This window comes from Carassius carassius, chromosome 16 (assembly GCF_963082965.1).
Source record: "Carassius carassius chromosome 16, fCarCar2.1, whole genome shotgun sequence".
Taxonomy (NCBI): domain Eukaryota; kingdom Metazoa; phylum Chordata; class Actinopteri; order Cypriniformes; family Cyprinidae; genus Carassius; species Carassius carassius.
Window position 1 is genome coordinate 820,214 of NC_081770.1, and position 24,112 is coordinate 844,325.

The 24,112-nt window shown below is 38.3% G+C and overlaps 1 protein-coding gene and 1 long non-coding RNA gene across 3 annotated transcripts in view; both read right to left on the bottom strand.

Annotated features, from left to right (window-relative positions):
* LOC132159374 (NACHT, LRR and PYD domains-containing protein 3-like) overlaps positions 1–24,112 on the bottom strand; it is a 229,444-nt gene that overhangs the window by 65,646 nt on the left and 139,686 nt on the right. The gene's annotated exons all lie outside the window — the stretch shown is intronic.
* On the bottom strand, positions 20,301–21,527 carry LOC132159033 (uncharacterized). The gene is made up of 2 exons (XR_009437740.1): positions 21,143–21,527; positions 20,301–21,067 (listed from the first exon to the last, which is right to left on the bottom strand). It is a non-coding gene; the product is annotated as an uncharacterized LOC132159033 (long non-coding RNA).

Here is a 24,112-nt window from a genome sequence, read left to right on the forward strand (position 1 = left end):
CATAATTAGGCTGCAAGACTGAATTATGAACTGGTAAACGACAAACTGATCACAGAACATGTTTGTAAAGCTTTAAATGTTAACTTGTTAAAAAGCAATGTTATCAGCTTTTACGACTAAACATTGCAAACAACATTGTACTGGAGTATCTGAAAATATAAAAGTCAATTCAGTAGTGCAAAGTTTACAGGTTACTCTTTTTTTTTTTGAAGGCTCAAAGTAAAGTACTCCCACACTTTGGATGACTTTGTTCGATTAGTTTAATCTTCCGCTTTTTTCTTTTTCTTTCTCGAGCTTACTCCACTGCCGTCTGTCTCCACCATCCCGCTGAATGCTGCAGAGAACTGTTCGGGAAGCACGTGACATAAAACGAGGCCAGCTATTGGCTATTCGCTACTTCTCCTGCTGTACTGGCTGAGTAAAACCTGCGGTGGCTCATTACTGCCACACTGAGGTCACCACAGATTTAAAATATGCACGAAATGAGCCACTTATGGCAAATAAAAGTTATTTAGCAACTAAACGATGATTAAATTAGTTGACAACTATTTTAATAATCGATTTTAATCGATTAAATTGATTAGTTGTTTCAGCTCTACTGCAATTGGATCCTAGCGTGTCTGACTCCACATTACAGCTTTCAAAGCGACTTAGTGTATTTAGGCTAACTTTTTTTTTACCTAACATTACATATAAATATATAAAGTATGTTATATATTATTATGTAAAGTATATTATTAAAGACTATAATATAATACACTATTGTATTGTGTTATAATTAGTATATCCAAGTTGTCTGTCTGGAACGCAGCATTAGGTTAACGTCAATAAACGATAGTGTACTACAATTAAGTATAGTATCGCAATATTTTCCATGGCAATACTGTATTGATACACGGATGCCAAGTATCAATCTTTTAGTATACTATTTGGTAGAATAATAAAATCAATTTCTAGACAATCCACTAGACGGTTGTGTTGAGTTTTCTGGTGAGGTCAGCTGGGTCGCCTTCAGCATGCAGCAAGTTAGTAAAATAAAGATGACGCCATCGCAGAAAGTTATCAGGAAAGCCCCTTCTGCATTTAAATGCGGATGTATGGACTTGCTTTGGATTTGTAAACAAGGAGGGGATGTAGGTAGGTATGCACTGAATTTTGGGCATCCGCAAATTATCAAAGAGAAAACTGACCAAAAATGTGAGCAAAAGAGCTACATATAATAATAGTAATATTATTAAATAATAAAAGTGTGTGTGTGTGTGTGTTCACTGCTGTGTGTGTGCACTTTGGATGGGTTAAATGCAGAGCACAAACTCTGAGTATGGGTTACCATAATTGGCTGTATGTCATGTCACTCACTCACTAAATCAGCAGTGTCCAAGCCTGCTATGTATCAGTGTAGATTAATGTAATTTTAAGATGAGAACAAAACATGACAAAATATATTAACTTACAGAGCTCTTTTGCAGGTTTTGATGACCGCTGATAATCTAATGAGACACTCGTCTGATTTCTTGAATTTCTGAAGCTCAAACTCCTCCAGCTCCTCCTCTGATGTCAACAACACAAAGACCAAAGCAGACCACTGGGCAGGTGAAAGATCAGCAGATGAGAGACTTCCTTTGCTAAGGTGGGTCTGAATGTCTTTCACCAGAGTTTGGTCGTTCAGTTCATTCAGACAGTAGAACAGATTGATGGATCTCTCTGGAGACAGATTAGACTCTAATTTCTGCTTGATGTACTGAACTATTTCCTTTTTGCTCTGGTCATTGTCTGCTACATGTGTCAACAGACCCTGAAAGAGTCTCTGATTGGACTGGAGAGACAAACCAAGGAGGAAGCGAAGAAAAAGATCCAGGTGTCCATTATCACTCTCTAGAGCCTTGTCCACTGCAGTCTTGAGCAAATCAATTATGTTTTTTTTGGATTGTCCAAGAAGGACCTGAAGGAAATGGTCCAGAATAACACTGCCACTTTTTTTCCCCTGTCCTGTAGAGCCTTGATCAAACACATATTTCTTGTTGATGTCTAGAAACAGATGTGCATAAAGGGCTGCAATAAACTCTTGAATGCTCAAGTGAACGAAGCAGTACATGGTACCAAGAGTGATCCCTGTTTCCTCCTTAAAGATCTGGGTACACATGCCTGAGTACACTGATGCCTTATAGACGTCAATACCACAGGCTTCCAGATCTGTGTCATAGAAGATCACATTGTTTCTTTCCAGCTGATCAAATGCCAGTTTCCCCAGTGAAAAGATGGCATCTTTATCCCAGGAAACATCTGGTGTATGTTCTCCATCATACTTTCGTCTGCTCTGCTGAATCTGAAATCTGAGGAAGTGTGTGTACATTTGTGTCAGAGTCTTAGGAGTGTCTTCAGTATTTGACTCCTGCAGTGTTTTGGACACATCATCAGCCTGATTGTTTTTCACAACATTATTTCTTTTCTCCTCTAAAATGTTCTGGAGAACAGATGCTGAAATCCAGCAGAAGACTGGGATGTGGCACATGATAAAGAGACTCTTTGATTGTTTAACATGATCAATGATTTCTTTGGCCTGATTCTCATCCGTGAATCTTTTTCTGAAGTACTCCTCCTTTTGTGCATCATTGAATCCTCGTATCTCTGTCAGCCGGTCGATACAGTCAGGAGGAATCTTACTGGCAGCTGCTGGTCTGCTGGTGATCCAGATGAGAGCAGAAGGAAGCAGATTTCCCTTGATGAGGTTCGTCAGGAGAACATCCAGAGAGACTGGTGATGAAACATCAGACCACGTCTCATTATCCTTAAAGTTTACAGGAAGTCGACATTCATCCAATCCATCAAGAATGAACAAGACTTTGAATTGATTTCTTCTTGTAAGGTTCAGTCCTTTTGTCTCTGGGAAAAACTGAGTTATAAGGTCCATCAAACTTAGTTTTTCTTGCTCCTTTAAGTTCATCTCTCTGAATGGAAGAGGAAATATGAAGCTGATATCTTGATTTTCTTTCCCTTCGGCCCAATCCAGAACAAACTTCTGCACAGAGACTGATTTTCCGATGCCAGCAACTCCTTTTGTCAGTACAGTTCTGATCTGCTTGTCTTGTTCAGGTGCTTCAAACAAATGTTTGCACTCAACCTGTATCTCCTGTGATTCATGACGTCTGGAAGCAACTTCAATCTGTCTCACCTCATGTTCAGTATTGACCTGTTCACTACAACCCTGAGTGATATAGAGATCTGTGTAGATGTTCTTCAGAAGTGTAGTCACCTTGCTTTGCAATTCCTTCAGACACACACTGATACTTCTTCTTTAGGCTACACTTTAGCTGATGAATGAAGAACAGCTCATCTAAACAGAAACAAAAATACAGATATTGTTTAATCTTATTTTCTCTCTACATTTATAAGTGACAGTCTGACAGATGATAATGAGTCTCTTACCTTCTAGAGTATCAGCAGCTTCATCTTGCTTCATCTCTCTCAGGAAGTAGAGCGTGAGATCAAGAGCTGCTTCTTTCATACTGCATCTGTTCTCATTAAAGTCCTTCACAAAGTATTGCATGTCCTCTTTTTGTAATATTTTCTTAAACTTTTCCAGTTCTTTCTTTAGAAATGTCATTATTTTGCTCTCAAGATCCTACAAAGAAAGACAAAAATGAATGAGAGAAAAATCTCATTTGGTCAAAATTATTTATTCAGTAATGAAAAATATTCATAAAAAATAAAGTTGAGACAAACTTTAAATAGCTGTAACTATTAATAAAAATAGGTTTTTGTTCTTATTTTATGGGTTCTTAAGAAGAAAAAAATAGAAATAAAAGTTATAGCATAACACAGCATAACAAATATTCATTGCATATTTGTTTATTATAATTATTAAATATTCCTGAAAATGTGTTTTATTACCTGGAAGATCTGCAGGAGACTGTCTGTATAATTCTTGTGTTTCCTGTGAGACTGTAAATCTGGATCTAATGTTTCATACTGAAGCCTGATCGTAAATAAAATAAATCAAAATACTGCATTTTTAGGGGAAAAAATATATATATGACCAAAGTATATTTTAAACATTTTAGCAAAGAGAAAAACAATAAATAAGTGATAAATTGATGGACTACAAGTAGTTTTATGATAATTATTCTCTGACACACTTTCTGACACAGTCTATGTTTAAAGAAAAATAAGAAACAGATCAAATACCGTTTGGTTCGTGATGTTGTTTCTTCACTGAATCTCGGTGCTTCTCTCTTTGACCGGTCACTCTTCACAGACACAGAGCTGAACACATGTGAGTCTGATCTTACACTAATGACACAAAGAACAAAACACTTTACTACAGGAGCTCCTTCAGTCTCATTTAAAGAGCTTCACTGTTGAGGATGGTAATGAAGCACAGTATAGACATGCATTTGTTCATCTATGACTATGGATAGATGGAAAGACATATTCATGTTTGGCTGCATGATCTATTTTTATGGTTAATTTATACCTCCTTGTGTCTGCTTGTGTGATTGTGTTACTGGAAAGAAGCTCCAGACTGAGTTCAATAAAGAGGAAATCAGTCATTTATTGTGTTATTTCATTCATTTCTATCACAAGCATCTTAGTGGAGAAATAAGCCAACACCACATTATAATGTCAAAGATAATAAATACCTTTTGATAGATGTTTTTTTCTCACTGAAGTTCGGTCCGCCACCATCCTTTGACCGGTCACTCTTCACAGACACATGTGATCCTGATCTTACACTAATGACACAAAGAGAGAAGAGAAACTTTTCTACAGGAATAAAAAGCATCATATGACCCTTTAAATTAAGAGTCATTTTTAATGTCTGAAAAATTATTTATTTTGATTTATTTGATTTATCATCTATTGGCTACTTTTTTAATATTTTATGTATTTTTTTTTATAGGAAGTTATGACGCTTTGATGTTCTGCAAATCATTTGTAAATATAACACAAAGTTTGTTAAGGTTGTGTTTTTTCCAGCAATCCTCTGAAAGTGCAGCAGTGTTTAAAATGATTGTCTGAAAGCAGACTCAGTCTTACCTCTGTTTCTGTGAGAGACTCATCTTTCCTCTCTTCTCTGACATACTGCAGATGAACTGTCATTGATCAGCACTGGCTTGAGACAACAATCTGCTGTTCAGTGTGACCTGGAGATGATGAAATATGTTCAGTTAGCAGCAACAAATAACACTATATAAATAAAGTGAGCTACAAACAAATGCACTGCCATGTAGACAGGGGCGTAGTTTATGGGGGGGGGGGGGTAACCCCCCCCCAATATTCAAATCCATCAGTTACAACCCCCCCCCAATATTTCAACATGAAAATCACAGTAGATCAAGTGAAAAATATAATATGAAAAAATAGAATTCATTTATTTTGTAAAAATAATTTTGTTCCTAATCAAATATGAGTATGTCATAATAAATCAGACAAAAAATACTCCCCCTCCATTGAACCGATTGGTAACGCCCAACGAATGAGTCGCACTTTCACCAAAACAAGCGAGTGGTGTTTGAATGGGAGAGCACGTCAAAAATGAAGAAAGCGCTGCACAGCCGACCATATTTAACTGCTGGTCAGAGAGGGATGCAAAAAAAATTTAAGCATACTGAGAATGAGGTATGAGAATATTGTGTAATAGTTAGTACACACCACATATATTTTAGCTAGCTAATCCATTGCAATGTATTTAGCTATAACTATCAGTATAACAAGTTACCAAAGCAGCTGTCTGTTTTGCTAGTATATTTTTCAATAGTGTCTGTCATTATCAACGACAAAAGTATTCCCATCGGTGTTTGTTTTCTTACTAAATTAATCTGACTTTTGAACGAATTGGATGACTTAACGATTTAAGTGGCTAACTCATTAAAACAGTGAAACACTGAAACACGGTTTCAATACTTAATTTCTTTCTTTTGATAATCTCTACTATGTCAGAATTTTATGAATGATGATTATACACAAATTTCATAACGTTATGAGGTGTATAATCTCTTAACATGTTTTTATAACAGATTCGAGGTAAATATAGCTGCAGGGTAGAAAAGTCAGCAGAGGCAGAGGAGGAGCAGGTGATCAGGTAAAGAAGATGCCATTCAATCAATAAAATAAAATAGGAAACAGTATAGAAAAACAGCAGTTTTTTAAAGTTAGGCTATACATTAATGCCTTTAATGTTTTAAAGATGTGTTTCCCTTTAGAAAAAAAAATTAAAATGCATTAAGGTGGAATGTAAAAATCTTAAAATAAATGTCTAAATGTTGTCTCTTTCATATTTGTATATGTTGAATTTGTAATCAGTTAAAGCATGTTGCCAGATAGATAGATAGATAGATAGATAGATAGATAGATAGATAGATAGATAGATAGATAGATAGGAAGAAATAAATTATCCAATAACAATACACATAAAAAAATTTTTTTTTGAAAAAAATAACGGGCAGCATACAACGTTCAACCCCCCCAATGTTCAAACCAAATCTACGCCCTTGCATGTAGAATAAACAAATGGTCTTAATGAGAAATGGCTGGTTTAAAAATACTTTCGATTTCGCGTCACAAAAACAACAGCATAAAACAGAAGTACAGAAATACGGAGAAACCTTCAGAAACACATTCGTTTTAAAGCTGTTTCCAGGTCCAAGCCTCAACTCGCTTCACTTGAGAATACTATCTCAGCAGCCGTTTATAAGCACGGTTTATTCATATTAAACATTTAAGATAAACCTTTGTCTCCGTGCTCACAGCGTCCCAAACACAAATAATCTTATATTTATTTATTTATATTTTCATTGTCTGGTTATCTGTGATTTCGGTATGCTGTTAAAGGTTATAATTATATTTTTTTGGTAGTATTATAATCACATTGTGAGTGTATATTAGCACCTTTTATTGTTTTCTCGTGATATCTTATTAGACGCGGAAGCGGTGACGTCACACTCGGACTGAGAAATGTCTAAAAAATACTTTCGATTTCACATCACAGAAACAACAGCAGAACACAGAAGCAGAAATACGAAAACACTTTCAGAAACAGATGCGTGTTCAATAACCCCTCTCTGAAAACACACTCGAGGTCTTGTCCACTATAAAAGAGAATTTATAAGTATTTAAAATGCTCATTTTTCTGTGCTTTGGGTTTGTCGCTTGTCAGCTATTAATTCTCATATCTCTCAGACGGATGGGATCTGATTAAATACACAAAAAACAATGTCCGCGAGTGTTACAATTAGTAGAGTCTGTGCTAAAGTTATAACCTACCTGTACAAATGTTTTCTAGGACATAAAACGGATCAAATCCAGCGAGCTACGCTTTCTCTCTTCCTATCTGCGCAGTTCTTCTTCGGTGTTTTTAGTGCAGTAGTAAGTGGCGGTAATGCACTTACTGCTGCATTACCGCCACCAACTGGAATAAAGTATGGATCAGGATATTTGCTTATACATAGTATAGAATTAAACATAAAAACCAAACCAAACAAATAAACTAGAAATTAAAAAATATATATACAATTAAAATGTTTTTTTTTATTTACTTTCTTACACAAATTCAATAATATAAATCATACCAATTGTCCCTAATAAACCTGATAAAGAGAAGTCATTGTGATTGACAGTTCAGTGTAATATTAAATCCAGTATGAACAATTCTAAGTGTGTTATGATATGATATATGATATTTCCTTCCCTTCGATTCATACTCTCCTTTCTCCAAGCATCAACTATTATTTGTATATTATATAAATGTCTCCCTGTTTCATGGTCATCCCAGTAAACCTGCCAAACTGGTTGTGTATATGGTCTAATGTATACTTTAGCTTCTGCTTTACTTGATGAAATATTTAGATCTACAGTACTTGCTTTATTCTTAGAGTTGGTTTGGTCAGAATATCCACCTTCTCATTTCCCTCCACACCAACATGAGCAGGAACCCAAATGAAGTGTGTAGACATGCCCTTAACTTTTATTTCATACATCTTACAGAATATTTAATTGATAATATCTTTCCTAACTGATGATCTGCCAGATCTTATTCAAGTGCTGAAAAACTATCAGATGTAATGACACTGTTATTTATTTCCTTCTCTTCTATCCATCATATTTACATTTAACATTTAATCATTTAGCAGACACTTTTATCCAATAATATCACCAATACCTAACAGCTCTGCTTGCTCCAGTTGTTGTCTATATAGATTCAAGGAATTGTTGTGGAGATTTTATGCCTCCTTGAAAAACAAGTAACCTGTGTTTTTGCTACAGATCATTTAAATCCCCATTTATTGGTCCATTTTTCCACTTCAACTATTGCAGCGAGTAATTTCTTGTTGACATATGATATATTTCGACCTCTGATCCACAAAGCCCCATCATCTGCATACAAAGATATTCCTACATTTTGTTCAACCTGAGAGAAAATGTCATTAATCATTATGTTGAATAATAACGGGCTACATACACTTCCTTGTGGAGTCTGAAATATTCTTCACCTACTCTCACTTTTATTTTCCTGTTAAATAAAAAAACCCAAAATTCAATTATACATTCAACCTTCAGTTCCTAATGATTTTAATTTGATCAATAATCCTTCTTTCCAGAGCATATCTGCATAGTGTCCTCTGTGGCGTCATGTATTCTTCTTCTTTTGATTCCTTTAAGGTCTCACACTCATTATTATTAACGTTTTTTTTTCTTTTTTAAAGTAATTTATTACTTCAGCTTCGATGATTTTGATAGAATGTCTCATTAGATTTAAAATTATATAAGCCTAATTATAAATAATTAAAGAGCACTGATTTCTATGCTTAATAGATGCTGCTTCGTGGAGGTTACCATGGAAACAGCTCTATTTCTGCTGTTCTATAGCTGCTGTCAGACAGTGCTTTTATGCTTTTATTCAGTCTGTCTACTGTTTTAGTTTTTAATGATGCAATATATTGAACCAAATGTTTGTTGGAAGTCTTGCATGGAAAATGAATTGTGCATTTTTAAAATCTCTGAAGTTTAGATAGTAAGGAAGCCTATGTAGAATTGTTTATGGAGCAGATCAGATGTCTATAATGCATTGTGTGTGAGGCTGAAATGTGAGGTTTAACATTCTATAAAACTTATTTTCTATGAAACTTTGTTTTTTCCTCTATCATAGTTTTTAATTATTTTATGCATCACATTTGTACATGTTTCTGTGCTGTTTCTTTGGCCATTTAAAAAAAAAAAGTTTCAAGGTTAGTAAAAACAATCATGCCAATAAAATAGTTTGAAACGGAATTTAATGCATACAGTACAAGGTCTCAATCTCATATTTTGCCCAGCACCTCTGTAGCTGCACTGGTCTGATTCGTACGACGGTATAAAAAATATAAATAATTAAGATTACGAGATTAATGTAGTTATATTTTGAGAATAAAGTAAAAATCACGAGAGTAAAGTCGAAATATTACGAGTGTAAGTCGAAATATTACCAGAGTAAAGTCGAAATATTACCAGAGTAAGGTCGAAATATTACGAGAGTAAGTCTAAATTTTACCAGAGTAAATTAGAAATATTTAACTTTTATCCAAAGCAACTTACAATTGCTATATATGTCAGAGGTCGCACGCCTCTGGAGCAACTAGGGGTTAAGTGTCTTGCTCAGGGACACATTGGTGCCTCACAGTGGATTCAAACCCGGGTCTCTCACACCAAAGGCATGTGTCTTATCCACTGCGCCATCACCACCATATTACAAGAGTAAGTCGAAATATTACAAGTGTAAGTCGAAATATTATCAAAGTCGAAATATTACCAGAGTAAAGTTGAAATATTATCAAAGTCGAAATATTACCAGAGTAAAGTTGAAATATTTAAAGTCGAAATAGTACAAGAGTAAAGTCGAAATATTACGAGTAAGTCGAAATATTACGAGTGTAAGTCAAAATATTACCAGAGTAAAGTCGAAATATTACGAGAGTAAAGTCGAAATATTACGAGTGTAAGTCGAAATATTACCAGAGTAAAGTGAAATATTACCAGAGTAAAGTCGAAATATTACGAGAGTAAGTCGAAATATTACCAGAGTAAAGTCGAAATATTACGAAAATAAAGTTGAAATATTACGAGGATAAAGTCGAAATACTACGAGAAGAAAGTCGAAATACTACGAGAAGTAGAGCCCTGCACGCCCGAGCCCGGCCCTGGCCCGAGACGCTCAGGCCCTAGCCCGACCCATGTTCGACAGCTCATCAGAATTATCAGCCCGAGTCCGACACGAGCCCGTGTTTTTATTTATTTATTTATTTATTTATTTTATTACACAGCAGAAGCCTGCCCTATTTGCAACAATTAAAAAAGGGGTCAGTTTTGTGTTATGTTTCTTTTCATTTCTTTATCAAGTTAATTTAGAAAAATGTTTGGAGCATTTTTTTTTAAATGAAGATTTACGTTAATCAGCCGAGCCGACAGCGAGTAGCCTAAAACATATTTAATCAATTAAGCCTCTCAAATTAACGCTAATACTTTATTTGGCTACAATAAAATCCATAGGTATAAAACACTTCAAGCATATCACACAGACAGTTAGTTCAATATATGTTTATTTATTAAGCCACAGTGAGTAAAATAAAAAATTAAATTGAAATACTGAGGCAGGCTCGCAACAGCGCTCGCAAACGAAATGAGAAATAGCCTACAATCTTAACAAATTAAATTAATTAAAAACAAACTTGCAGGTTATCTTACCTCAAAAATGCACCACAGAACATGTCCATTCTTTTTTCCATTAGTTTCCAACAGTTAAACAAAAATAAAGTCCAGTCAAATGAAAAGTTAGAACAGTCTCTTACAGAGCATCGTGGAGAAAAAGAAAAGCATCCAGAGTGGAAGGTGTTAACCCAGTCCTCTCTTCTATCACTCTTCCCGCTGCGCTTAAGACACGTTCACTGCTGCTGCTGGCGGGACACTAAACACAGAGCGAGCCAGTCTTGACAGTCTCGTGCTGTTTCCACCATAGCAGCACATCTCGTCCATCACCTTCCATGTTGTGATTGAGGCGCATGTATTGCTGTACTTCATCGTCGTCATCCTCGTCCTGCTCCACAATGTTTTCAAACTCGGCCAGCGCTCTCTTTTTTGCTGCGTGGCCCCCAGCAACAGGTGCAGACACAGAAATGATCGCCGCTGCATGAATCATCATTTTATAATTATTAGTTGGCCAACTAGGCTATGATTAATACATTAATTTAGAGGTCTATAATAGCTACTACTACAGTAAGTGGATATAAGTGAAGTATAATCGTGGGTCGCGCTGACGGAAAAGCGTGCGTGCGTGCGTGAGACTGTCATGTCAGTATGTCAGTGTAATTATAACGGGTTGAATTATCAGATTATGAAAGTTATGAGGTTATGAAATGTCTATGTTTGTTTTTCTATCGTTGACGTCAACTTCTAAATGTCAATGTCAATGTCTAAAAATATAAATAGAATGATAACCCAAAAAAGGCCCGAGGCCCGGCCAGCATGTGAGCTATAACGTGAAAATTGGCCCGAAGCCTGGCCCTAGGGGCATAAATAAGTCGGGCTAGGGCTGAAATGCAGGGCTTTACTTCTAAATATTCTGTTACATCACTTACAGCCGCTAATGCATTGCTATATTAGATTAGCCACAAAGCTAATACCATGTTTATCAGTGGAAGAGCGCGAACGTCAATAAGAGGTCAAACTATAACGTTAGCGTTTAACTTATTCTAAATATATCTGCAGTGTTTCCCACATAATGACCGCGTAACTGTGGCAGGGGGCCGCGTGTAGTCAATGACTAGAAGTTATGTACAGCGTGCCTCGAAAAAACAACAACTGTTACGTTACTCTAACGCTAATATAGCTTCCTTTTTTAGCAGGCCCCTTAAATGCTTGCTATTAACTTGTTTGAAGGTGGTTCTTCTCAAAATTGACAGCGGTGTGTTCATGACACTAACGTTAACCATTCAACTTCGAATTGATTCCATAATCTTCCGGTAACAGTAGGCTAACTTTACGTTCGCCAGTGCATGGCGATGTTTTGATTCAGACTGCACAAAGAGAAGAGGAGAAGAGATACGGGTCTGTTGTGAATGTGTCTGTGAGAGCAAATATAGTGTAGTTACAGTAACTACAGTAGGTGCGTCAGCAATGATTAAACCAGAGGGGACATGTAAATAAATGTGAGCTGAACAAGCGCTTTTTTTCTTTTTTACAGATTGTTTCAAAGCAGCTTTACAGACATAACAGGAAAATGTTGTAATAATATTGTTAAATATAAGTAGGTAATAGGTAATACCTATTGCTTGACAAATAAATATATATATATATATTTCTCATTTTTGCCTATGTAGGAGATCCCTGTTTATTATTATTATAATTCTAATGATGACATGAGTGATACATGGTGATATTATTAATACACATGCTTATTCTTTCTATGTCTCTCTTTCTGCCTACAGACGGCTTAAAAAGGTGAATGCTGTAGCAGCAAAGTGTGGGACTACTTCTGCAAATACTTTAACTTTAGTATTATAATTTATTTACAGTACACACACAGACTGTTAAAACCAGCTTCAACTGGAAGAAAGTAAAAAAGTTAAATGTTTAAAATCAGACTGTTTTTTTTATCATTAAATATATATACTTTTGATGTGCAATTGTTTAGTCATTGAGACTGTAATCTAAGGCTTTTTTTAACATAAATCCCTTCTGGAAAATGGTTTATACAGCCCACATACATAGAGCAGGCAGATATTTTGCTATTGAATGTTGTGTAAGTGCAGTTTATAGGAAAGGGGTCTAATATCCAGTTTATTTTCAAAATCAAAATATCGGCTTATAAATCGGCTCTTTTCGAGTTAATATCGACATCGGCCCCCAAAAATCCATATCGATCGGGCTCTAATCTAAATAGCCCTATGTTGTTAGAAATGCGCCCCATGCAACAAGAGATTAACACGGTTGCCAAATTGCTTTATGTTACACTTACTCTCGCATCAGCTATTGTGTAAACAGTAGGGTTGGGTACCGTTCACATTTTAATCGGTACCGGTACCCAACAGTAAATTTTTTCAGTACTTAAGAGATACATCAATAACTGTACAGAAACTGTAAGTTATTTATATAAGTGTTATTGACATTATGGCAGAGCTGCCCTGGTCTGCCATTGTCTGTGATGTTTGTTCACTGTAATATTTACCAGTAAATATAGGCTATAGCTACTTAATTTAATTCATAAAAACAACCATATTATTCTTTTTTTCTTTTTAATTCAATTTCTATAAAAAGATTTCCCACAAATTCTGTGTTGTGTATTTTCTGGTAATCAAATGAAGATAATATTAATTTATACTTAATGAAACTATTTTGTCAAACAAAGCTGCACAACTGAGCTTTATACTGTTAAAATTAAAACATGGAAGAAAATTTGTGATATATTACTTAAAAGGTAGTGTTGATAGTTTATAATTATTACATTAGTGTTAGTATTATTTTTAATGTTACATTGAGAGGTCTCTAAACTCTAGTCTCTAAACAGTTTCTCTGTGTGTGTGTATGACATGATGGTAGTTTTTCTCAAATGAAACGGTAAAATTCTGATGAAGTGACTTAACTCTCAGAGCTGCTCTGGAGATGACGGACATGCGTTTATGTCCTCGTATGAGACGGAAACACACGATTGTCACGACGCGAAATGTGGTACCGATTGATTTATGGTGAACCGGTACTCGGTAGTAACGACGTAATTCGGTCAGTGCCCTTAAAAGTACCGAGTCTGGTACCCAACCCTAGTAAACAGTCACATTTAACTTCTTACCCACATCATGAATGACTGCCTAAAGCCTTGTTCGCCTGGCACCGCAGTGCCAGCCTCCGCTTATGGCGGGTAGATAATGACTTTTCTGAGTCTACCCTGAAGAACTGAATTGACGAGGAGTGGATGGGTGCTGGGATCCGTGCCGGGAAGGAGGGTACCACACACACGCACCGTGGGGTCTTTAGGAGGATCTTGGAGGTAATCCTTGGAGAGAAGACGGAAGAAGAGACTTCGGAGGTTATCCTTGGAGAGAAGGTAAAGAGGAGTTAGTCCTAATAGTTAGCGCAGGAATGATCTTGTCGCGAACGTGACCGGACAATGACTGAGTGCGTGTGTGTGGCTTTTGTGGTGCTGAGGTGGATGAAGGTGATGCGGATCAGGTGGTGATGATTAGTACTCAGGTGAGGGTGTGCGTCATGATTGTGTGGAGGAGGAACCTGGCGTGTTTGTGACAGTACCCCCCTCCCCAGGGCCCGCTCCTGAGGGCCGGGGACCCCGACGTCGTGGTGGGCGTCCTCTACCCCTGGGAGCTGGTCGGTTGGGGTGTCTTGAGTGGAAGGTATCCAGCAAGGAGGGGTCCAAGAGGTCGTTGCGTGGGACCCAGGAGCGTTCCTCTGGACCGTATACTTCCTAGTCCACTAGGTACTCAAGCTGCCCACCACGCCGCCGGGAGTCCAGGATGTCCTTGACCGAGTAGGCTGCGCCGTCATCTAGGAGGAGAGGAGGGGGGGCTTCCGTCTCGCCAGGTTCTGTGGAGGGAAGAACAGAAGGATGGTGAGGTTTCAGGAGTGAGACATGGAATGTGGGGTGAATCCGGTACTCGGGAGGAAGTTGCAGTTTGTAGGTGACCGGATTGATCTGCTGAGTGATAGTGAACGGGCCAATGAATCTGGGACTAAGCTTGCGGCAGGGTAGACGCAGGCGGATGTCCCGGGTAGACAGCCAGACCTTCTGACCGGGTTGGTACTGGGGGGCCTCGGAACGGCGAAGGTCGGCTGCCGTCCTGCGTCTACGGAGCATCCGTTGAATTTGGTGATGGGCCGCGTCCCAGACCCTCCCGCTCTCCCGGAACCAATAGTCGACCGCGGGAACGTCAGAGGGCTCTCCAGACCAGGGAAACAGGGGTGGCTGGTAGCCGAGTACGCACTGGAAGGGTGTGAGTCCGGTGGTGGGTTGTTGGAGGGAGTTCTGTGCGTACTCGGCCCACCCCAGGAATTGGTTCCAGGAGTTCTGGTGGCCGTGACAGAAGGTACGGAGGAAGCGTCCAATCTCCTGAACCTTCCTTTCCGTCTGCCCGTTGGACTGCGGGTGGTAGCCGGAGGACAGGCTGATGGCCACACCTAGCAGGGAGTGAAATGCTTTCCATACCCGGGAGATGAATTGGGGGCCCCGATTCGACACTATGTCCTCTGGGATGCCGAAGTACCTGAAGACATGGTTAAACATCAGTTCTGCCATTTCCATGGCAGTGGGGAGACCCTTCAGAGGAAGAAGACGACATGCTTTAGAAAATCTATCCACAACAATCAGAATACATGTGTTATTGTCAGAGGGAGGAAGGTCGGTCATGAAATCCACTCCCAGGTGTGACCACGGGCGGTTGGGGACGGGCAGAGGATGAAGTTTGCCAGATGGTAGATGGCGAGGACTCTTGGACATGGCGAAGCTGTTACATCCACTCACGTACCTTCTGACATCCGAGGCCATGTTGGGCCACCAGAAGCGTTCCCGTAGCAACGAGAGGATTTCATTGACCCCCGGGTGACCAGTGCCAAGTGATGTATGGGTGGCGTGGATGAGAGGAGTGCGACGTGTCCTGGGGATGTACTGGTGCCCTGGTGGGCAACCCGGCGGAGAGTTGGCAGGAGTTTCGGCTGGAGGTAGGGTTTCGGCAGACCAAGTGATAGGGGCAACAATAACTTTGTCTGGGAGGATGGGTTCGGGGTTCTCAGACCTCTCTTCGGGTGAGTAACATCTGGACAGAGCATCGGCCTTGACATTCTTTGCCCCAGGGCGGTAAGTGATGGAGAACTGGAAGCGGGTGAAGAATAGCGCCCAGCGGGCTTGTCTGGGGTTGAGTCTCTTGGCTGCTCTAAGGTATTCCAGGTTTTTATGGTCAGTGAGAACTTGAAAGGGGTGTTTGGCTCCCTCCAGCCAATGTCTCCACTCCTCCAGGGCAAGCTTGATGGCAAGTAGCTCCCTGTTGCCAATGTCGTAGTTTACCTCCGCCGGGTTGAGCTTCCTGGGGAAGAAGGCACATGGATGGAGGCGGCTGGGCATCCCCTGCTGCTGAGACAGGACCGCACCCACTTCGGTGGTAGAGGCGTCCACTTCCACGACGAATGGTAAATCTGGGTTAGGATGCACGAGGAGTGGGCTGGTCGTAAAGGCCAGCTTCAGGGCCTGGAAGGCTTCGGTGGCAGCTGGAGTCCAAGACAGGGACTTGGGCTTCTGACGAAGGAGGTTGGTTAGAGGACTGGTGATGGTACTAAAGTTCTGAATGAATCGTCTGTAGAAGTTTGCGAAGCCCAGGAATCGCTGTAGTTCCTTGATGGTGGTAGGAACGGGCCAATCCCGGACGGCGCTTACCTTCCCCTCGTCCATCCGGATGCCACTGCGGTCGATGGTATAGCCAAGGAACAGCACTGAGGACTGATGGAATGAGCACTTCTCTGCTTTTAGGTAGAGCTGGAAGTCCCTCAGGCGTTGCAGGACCTCCGCAACGTGGCGTCGATGTTCGGCCTGGCTCCGGGAATATATCAGGATGTCATCGATATACACCAGGACGAATTGATGGAGGAAATCCCGGAGCACCTCATGCATGAAATCCTGGAATACGGAGGGGGCGTTTACTAGCCCATACGGCATCACGCAGTACTCGTAGTGGCCAGTAGGGGTGATGAAGGCGGTCTTCCACTCGTCCCCCTCGCGTATCCGGATGAGGTTATACGCACTGCGGAGGTCCAACTTGGAGAATACAGTGGCACCACGGAGATGTTCTAGGGCCGCTGGGACGAGGGGAAGAGGATAGCGAAACTTCTGAGTAATTTTATTCAGGGCTCTATAGTCGATACATGGCCGCAAACCTCCATCCTTCTTGGCCACGAAGAAGAAACTCGAAGCAGCAGGGGAGGTAGATGGGCGGATGTATCCTTGAGCCAGCGCCTCCCTGATGTAATCCTCCATGGCCTTCTCCTCGGGAACGGATAGGGGATAGATCCGTCCCCTAGGCACTGGTTCACCCGGCAGCAGATCTATGGCACAGTCCCATGGCCGGTGTGGAGGCAGCTTGGAGGCCCGCTTCGGGCAGAAAACATCACTGAAGGGGGGATTCTTTTTTACTAGCCCTTAGAGCCCATGAACATTTGTTGTTGTTGTTGTTGTTGTTTGCCTTGTTTTAGTGATCTCGCCTTAATTCTCTTTGTCATTCAACATTTTCTTAAACATGACGTGGAGAACAAGGTATTCTGAGAAAACATGCTTAGTTTCTTATGTTTTATCAATTTATTGTCAAAATATAGTTTTTTTTTTTTTTACAACAAAGGAAAAACATGGTAAATTATGACCAAAAAGAAGGGCAATTATAATAGATGGATGAATTTATGATGCTCAGTAGGGGTTGTCATCTCTGGTCCTCAAGGTCCACTTTCCTTCAGAGTTAAGCTCCAACCCTGATCAGTTGAGAACCCCTGGTTTAGAATTTGCTTTTCTCCTCCAGAGCATCAGAAATTCATACATCTATTATAATTGAATTATTGGTAATATAACCCCTGCTCAAACCATTAGAAAAGATGAAGGCTGTTATATTAACGTTGCCCACTAGAGGGCACCATAAGGAATCGTTTAAGTCGACTGTTATTAATTTGGTTTCAATCCCTTTGAATGGAAATAAATGCATTGATCTAATTCACTATTGTGACAGTAAAGTTTTATATAATTGATTTATATATAAATGAGTGAAATGTATGAATCGCTAATATTTGATGGTGGAAAAATATTTACATTATATTTCAGCTGCAGGTCGGGAATCAGAGCAGAAATATATATTTTTAAAATATCAAATAATGTTAAATGTTAATATTGTATTGACATAATTTATGTATTTTAATTGACTGTTGTTGTTAGCTGCTAAAGCAATGAGATGTGTTAACTTACCTGCATTCTCTATATTTTTGTATTTTTTTTTTCAAGTTTATTTCTATTTATTTACTTATTTTTATTTCGTTATGTTTTATTTAACAGGCAGTGATTTTAATAAATAGCAATAAGTTGTAGCAAGTAGGCTTGAAAATAACAATAAAGTCAAATCCATCACTTGGATACAATGAATTCCTCCCTTCTGTTCCTTCTAAACACACCTGCGTATTAATAAATTTCTGTACACTAATATTTTCTTCCACTATTATGCATGTCCTTCTTGACCTGCCATTTCTTCTTAATTTTTGATTTGTGATAATTTTCTTAATAACTTCTTTACAAAAGGGAATGTTTATAACATCCAGAATAGTCCCCACCAGCACTGCACATTTGTCTTCCTCATAAACACACCTGACTCCACTCATCAGGTCATTAGACTGCAAGACCTGAAGGGTGTGTGTCAGATAAGGAGAGATACAAAATGTGCAGACTGTAAAACATGAAATGGTAACATGGTTGGGAACCTCTGCTCTACTGCAGTGTGTAGAAGTACCCAAAAAGATCATGAGATTTGTATAGGGGTCTCCATCTGTCCTGGACTTAAGTTCCAACACACCTGTAATTTTCAAGCAACCCTTAACACAGAGATTAACTGCTTTAACACCTAATTCAACTATTAATAAAATTTGGAGTCAATTATCTACTTCAGGTTCTGTTTGGCTCACCATTCTAGAATTTTATGTGGTAAAAGTATTCTATAATAATTTACTGTTTTTTATTTATTTATAACAAACATTTTCATTTTCTTTAATGCAAACTCATGAGTTAGTAAACGTATATATAGGATTGCCAGGTAAATGTGCCAAGGAAGCCAAATATATAGATATTAAAAATTCAAATGTTTAATAAATTAATTTATAACACACACACACACACACACACACACACACACACACACACACACACACACACACACACACACAGAGATTAATTACAGAACTTCAATGGATGTTTCTTGAACACATATAATAGAATAGAAAATTCAACCAATACATAATTTAGTTTAAAATAAATACAATCCTCTACCTCAGCTTCAAAATGTCGTTTTTTTGACGTTATAAATTCGTTTTTATCACAACGTTTTATAAAAGTTGTTATCACGTTCGTATATTTCCTTACAATGTTTTTAAAAACGTATTTACCAACTGGTAATTTACATGCTCCAATCAAAATGTTTTCTTTACAGTTTTAAATATGAATATTTATCTTATTACTTGTGCTTTTTTACATTTCGCCTTACTTGTAGCGTTTCTGACCTCTGGTTGTTTTCCATTTTATTAGCCCGTGTTAACATATGAATATGCTTAATAATTTATAATACCCATATATATTTTATCATAGAAAAAACAGCATTTATTTATTTACAGCAAGGATTTAATTTCAACTAGTTACACATTATTTTATTGCAGTTATAACAATAATCATATTGCCAACTTATTACTTTTTTCGCACTAAACATAACATTTATATTTTAAGGATTTTGTTTTTCAACATAGGGTGTGTCAGATTGGCAAAACTGAAGCGAAACTCTGCAGGACCGAGCAAATGTGGGAGTATTGTGTACTTAATTAGATGTATTCTAGCAAACAAGGTTTAACGAATCTTACACCTAACATACAATATTATGGTCAATTCACACTTCTGTCCAGGTTGTCACAACATTTCTTGTTTATCTGTCTTCAAAAACTGCCCTAAAATACAATTTGAACATCAACTGTGATTGTTATAAATATAATATGAGTCTCTAACATTCACATTGCTCAGTACTTGTTTATCATCTGTGTCTGGTTTTTTCATTATGTTGGAGCCCTTTGTAGGTTGCTGTATACCAAGTGTCCTCCACGCAGAGTTAAACGAGATGCAGCTGAGGCTCCCTGTCAGAGGAGAAACTGTGCACACCTGTGTTGGAGGAGCTATCCCTGGTCCTGAACATCACAGGGTGGCACTGATGCTGCTGAACATGGTCCTGAACATCACAGGGTGGCACTGATGGAGCTATCCCTGGTCCTGAACATCACAGGGTGGCACTGATGCTGCTGAACATGGTCCTGAACATCACAGGGTGGCACTGATGGAGCTATCCCTGGTCCTGAACATCACAGGGTGGCACTGATGGAGCTATCCCTGGTCCTGAACATCACAGGGTGGCACTGATGCTGCTGAACATGGTCCTGAACATCACAGGGTGGCACTGATGGAGCTATCCCTGGTCCTGAACATCACAGGGTGGCACTGATGCTGCTGTCCATGGTGCTGAACGCCACCTGCTTACTTACAGTCACCACAATAATTAATATACAATGTCAGGTTTATTAGAAATAAATTACAACAGAGGTGAAATGCAGAATAGAGAGAATAATATAGCAATCTTAATCCTCTTATGGTGGCATTACAGTATGTTTTAAACTCAAAGCCTTCTTAAAACAACTAATAAATAAAACATACGTAACACAGATGTGTCATTTGAGTTGATTTACTGAAATAAATGAACTTTCAAATGAATGAAGTCCCCCATTATTAAAATGTTATCATATTTTAAACATACATCGCCCAAAAAGTCTGTAAAATCTCTTATTCGGCTTGTTGAATTTTGGAGGACGATAGACCACAGCACAGAACTGAAACAACACAAAACTAGCATAATGTGTAGTGTGCAGAGTCCGACAATTCAAGCTCATTTTAAAATAGTGGTCAAACCACCGCTGCCACCAGAGACCCGCGGGGAATTAAAAAAAAAACACTGTTAGATGTTAGCAACTCAGAAAGTGAACTTAGTATCACTAGTATGTAACCAGGTCTCTGTTAAAAATAAAATGTTCAAATTCTGAGAATCAAAGAAATCCTTTAAGATTAAATGTTTGCTTGTAGGTGACCGCACATTAGTCAGAGCAAATTTCAACTCTGTGGAAACTTCCAGCTCACCCGATTCGTGATGCAGGGAACCAAGACTTTTCAAGTACATTTCCCATGGAGAATAAGTTTATTACCTATGAGCAAAGCTGTGGGAGACGCCTCAACTCTTTGTTGAGTTTGTTGAACCTCCTTTCTGGAATACACCTGTGAAGATAAACTAGTTATTGTGATTGTTTATTTGATGACTTCGTAGAGAAAACTATTGAGTGAAACTCTTACCACATGCAGAGCAGTGATACAGTTTCTCTCCAGAGTCCTCTGGTGTGATTTCAGGTCTCCTGACCGAATGAATCTCTTGTCACAGTGTGAACACTGGTAAGGTTTCTCTCCAGTGTGAATCCTCTGGTGCAGTTTCAAATGTTCAGTTGTAATAAAAGTCTACTCACACTCAAAGCACATATGATCTCTCACACCAGTGTGTCTCTTCTGATGTATGACGGCAAATCAATGCCAATAATAACCGAGAATACAACTGATGCTTGCTCGCGCGGTAAATCACTTCCGCGAGAGGAAAACTAAATCGGACGCGAGGAAACGGGAGCCTGTGAGCTCATTTCAAACTCCCTCGCGCGCAATACAAGCCCTCGCGCACGCGCATGGTCATTCCCCACATCCTCGCGCTCAATCTTCTCACCTCTGCTCGCACGAACAATTTTATTTTTGTCAGTCGTGGGGCGGGGCTTGCTGTTTTAGCTGTTTTACTCAAATGTCATTGGTTATTCCCCTTTTCCTGAAGTCAGTATTGGACGCCTGTTAGAAAATGAATAATAATTCACTTGACTTGTCCCATGACTTCATCAGTGGACCAGATACATGTGAGTTATCATTTCATTGTTTTATTTATTTTTGTCTTTATTTAATGTCATTTAATGCATTGTTCATAGAGTAGATATTTTCTAGATACTTGATTAACTGGAAGTCTTCTGATTGCTAGTGATTGCAGTCTTGTGATAAGAGATACACACATTAACCCTTTTTACAGACTGTAATGATGCACACAGATACACACACACACACACACACACACACACACACACACACATGTACAGTAAAGAAAAAAACATTTGAATTTTCTTTTCTTTTTTTCGGAAATGTATTGCATTTTTTTTTCTTTAAATCAGGGTCAAGGGAGACCATGGACTGGAGGATGTACAGATCGCCAGGTTCATGTTTTCTTCAAGAGGCACGGACCAACATAGTTTCATATCTGGTAAAGGTGTCCATAATCAAAGGTAAAGTACAGTTGTCTGAAATTGTCATTTAGTCCTAAATTTAGTAACTTTAGTTATCTGTATGTAGCTTTTAATGTCACTTTTATGTAACAAAATATCTTACAATTATTAATAAATAACTGATCTGTTTTTAAACCTATTTCTAAGGATTGGCTGCATTTGGTGTGGTCAGAATCAAGGACTCAGACATGCTGACTTATTGAGGATCTATTTAGTGTACAGTACACTTTTCTCTCAAGCATCCAGGCAGACTTGGACACATATGCAGAAGCCTGGACTCTTCATGCACTCTCCTCAGAAGGCAGTCGAAGCTCAGAGCAGCTGTGGCACATTGGACTGATTCACACAAAATGTACTAATCTGAGAGATATGAGGTATGGAGACCCTGCTCTCTTTACTCTGTCTCCACACTGCTGTTCATGCATATGTCCATGTGGATTTTTAACTATGTATTTAACTGCTAAATCATTAAGATATTGAAGAGCTACATTTAGATGTTGACATAGCAATATATATTTTATATAATAAAAAGAAAACAAGAACAAGCTAGTGTTAGAGGCCTATTTTGCATTTTGTTAATTCTATAATAAATATAAAAAATAGAATACAAGAATAGAGAAGCTAGTAGCTAGAAGCTAGATTTCAGAGCAGTTGTTCAATAATGTTAATTCTCTAGGAGTTTGGATGGGTTGAGGACACTCAAACACCTGCTGAATTCAACTGGTGCTAATTTACCTGTCAAAGAACTGGATTTGCTTTGTCAGGTTTTTTTTTCTACACATATGGGGTAAAAAAATAAAATAAAAAATAAAATAAATCACAGATATGACCCAGTCTAGATATGGCTCTTTGATGTCCTGAAGATTTAGAAAATACATAATTAAAAATCCACTTAGATTAACACATAAACAGCAGTGTGCTGACAGGGTAACTAAAACCTCATATCTATCCCCTACCTCATATCTATTCACCTTTGATTATGAAACTATGTTGGTCCGTGCCTCTTGAAGGAAACATGAACCTGGCGATCTGTACATCCTCCAGTCCTTGGTCTATCTTGACCCAGGTTTAAAGAAAATTCAAAATAATTTTTTTTCTTTACTGTACTTGCCTTGAGAGTATGCCAAATTTCTGGACTGCTTCTGAGAAGAATTGGTATGATGTCGAGGCCCGGTTGTTATTTGCTGCATTCATGTACACGACCTGCAATTACTAAGGGGAAAAAAATAATGCAACAAAAAGAACATAAGTAAATACATTGGGATTGAATGTATTACAAGTTTCTTTTCAATAAACAGAAATCGATTTTCATAAACATCATAGTGAATGGACTGATCTTGATAGTAGATGACTGTAAATCAAATGCAAACCTGATGAAACTGGAAGTCTTCTGATTTCTAGTGATTGCAGAGATACACATATGAACCCTTTTTACAAACTGTAATGATGCACACACACACATATATAAAGCTAAAGGAATGACAGTGAAGTGTATTTGAAGGTTAGTTCCTACAAAACACAGACTAAAAGTTTCAGTGTGAATCTACAATTTTCATAGTCATGAAAATAAAGAAAACTCTTTGAATGAGAAGGGGTGTCCAAACTTCTGGTCTGTACTGTATATATATATATATATATATATATATATATATATATATATATATATATATATATATATATATATATATATATATATATAAAAGGAATACACAGAGAAAACATTATGCATCAGTGGTAAGACCAAAAATATTGTCATAATATTTCAGGAATCTGTCACTTTTCTTGTTTTTACTTAACCTTAGAGACTTCAGACATGAATCAATTTTAATAAAGAAATGAGGGAAAGTAGGCTGCGATTTAGAGAATTTTTGCTTGTGAATAAAAAACTTCCCAAACAAAATAAAAAAAAAATTAACAATATAGGTGACACTCTTATTAAAGGTTAGATGACATTTAA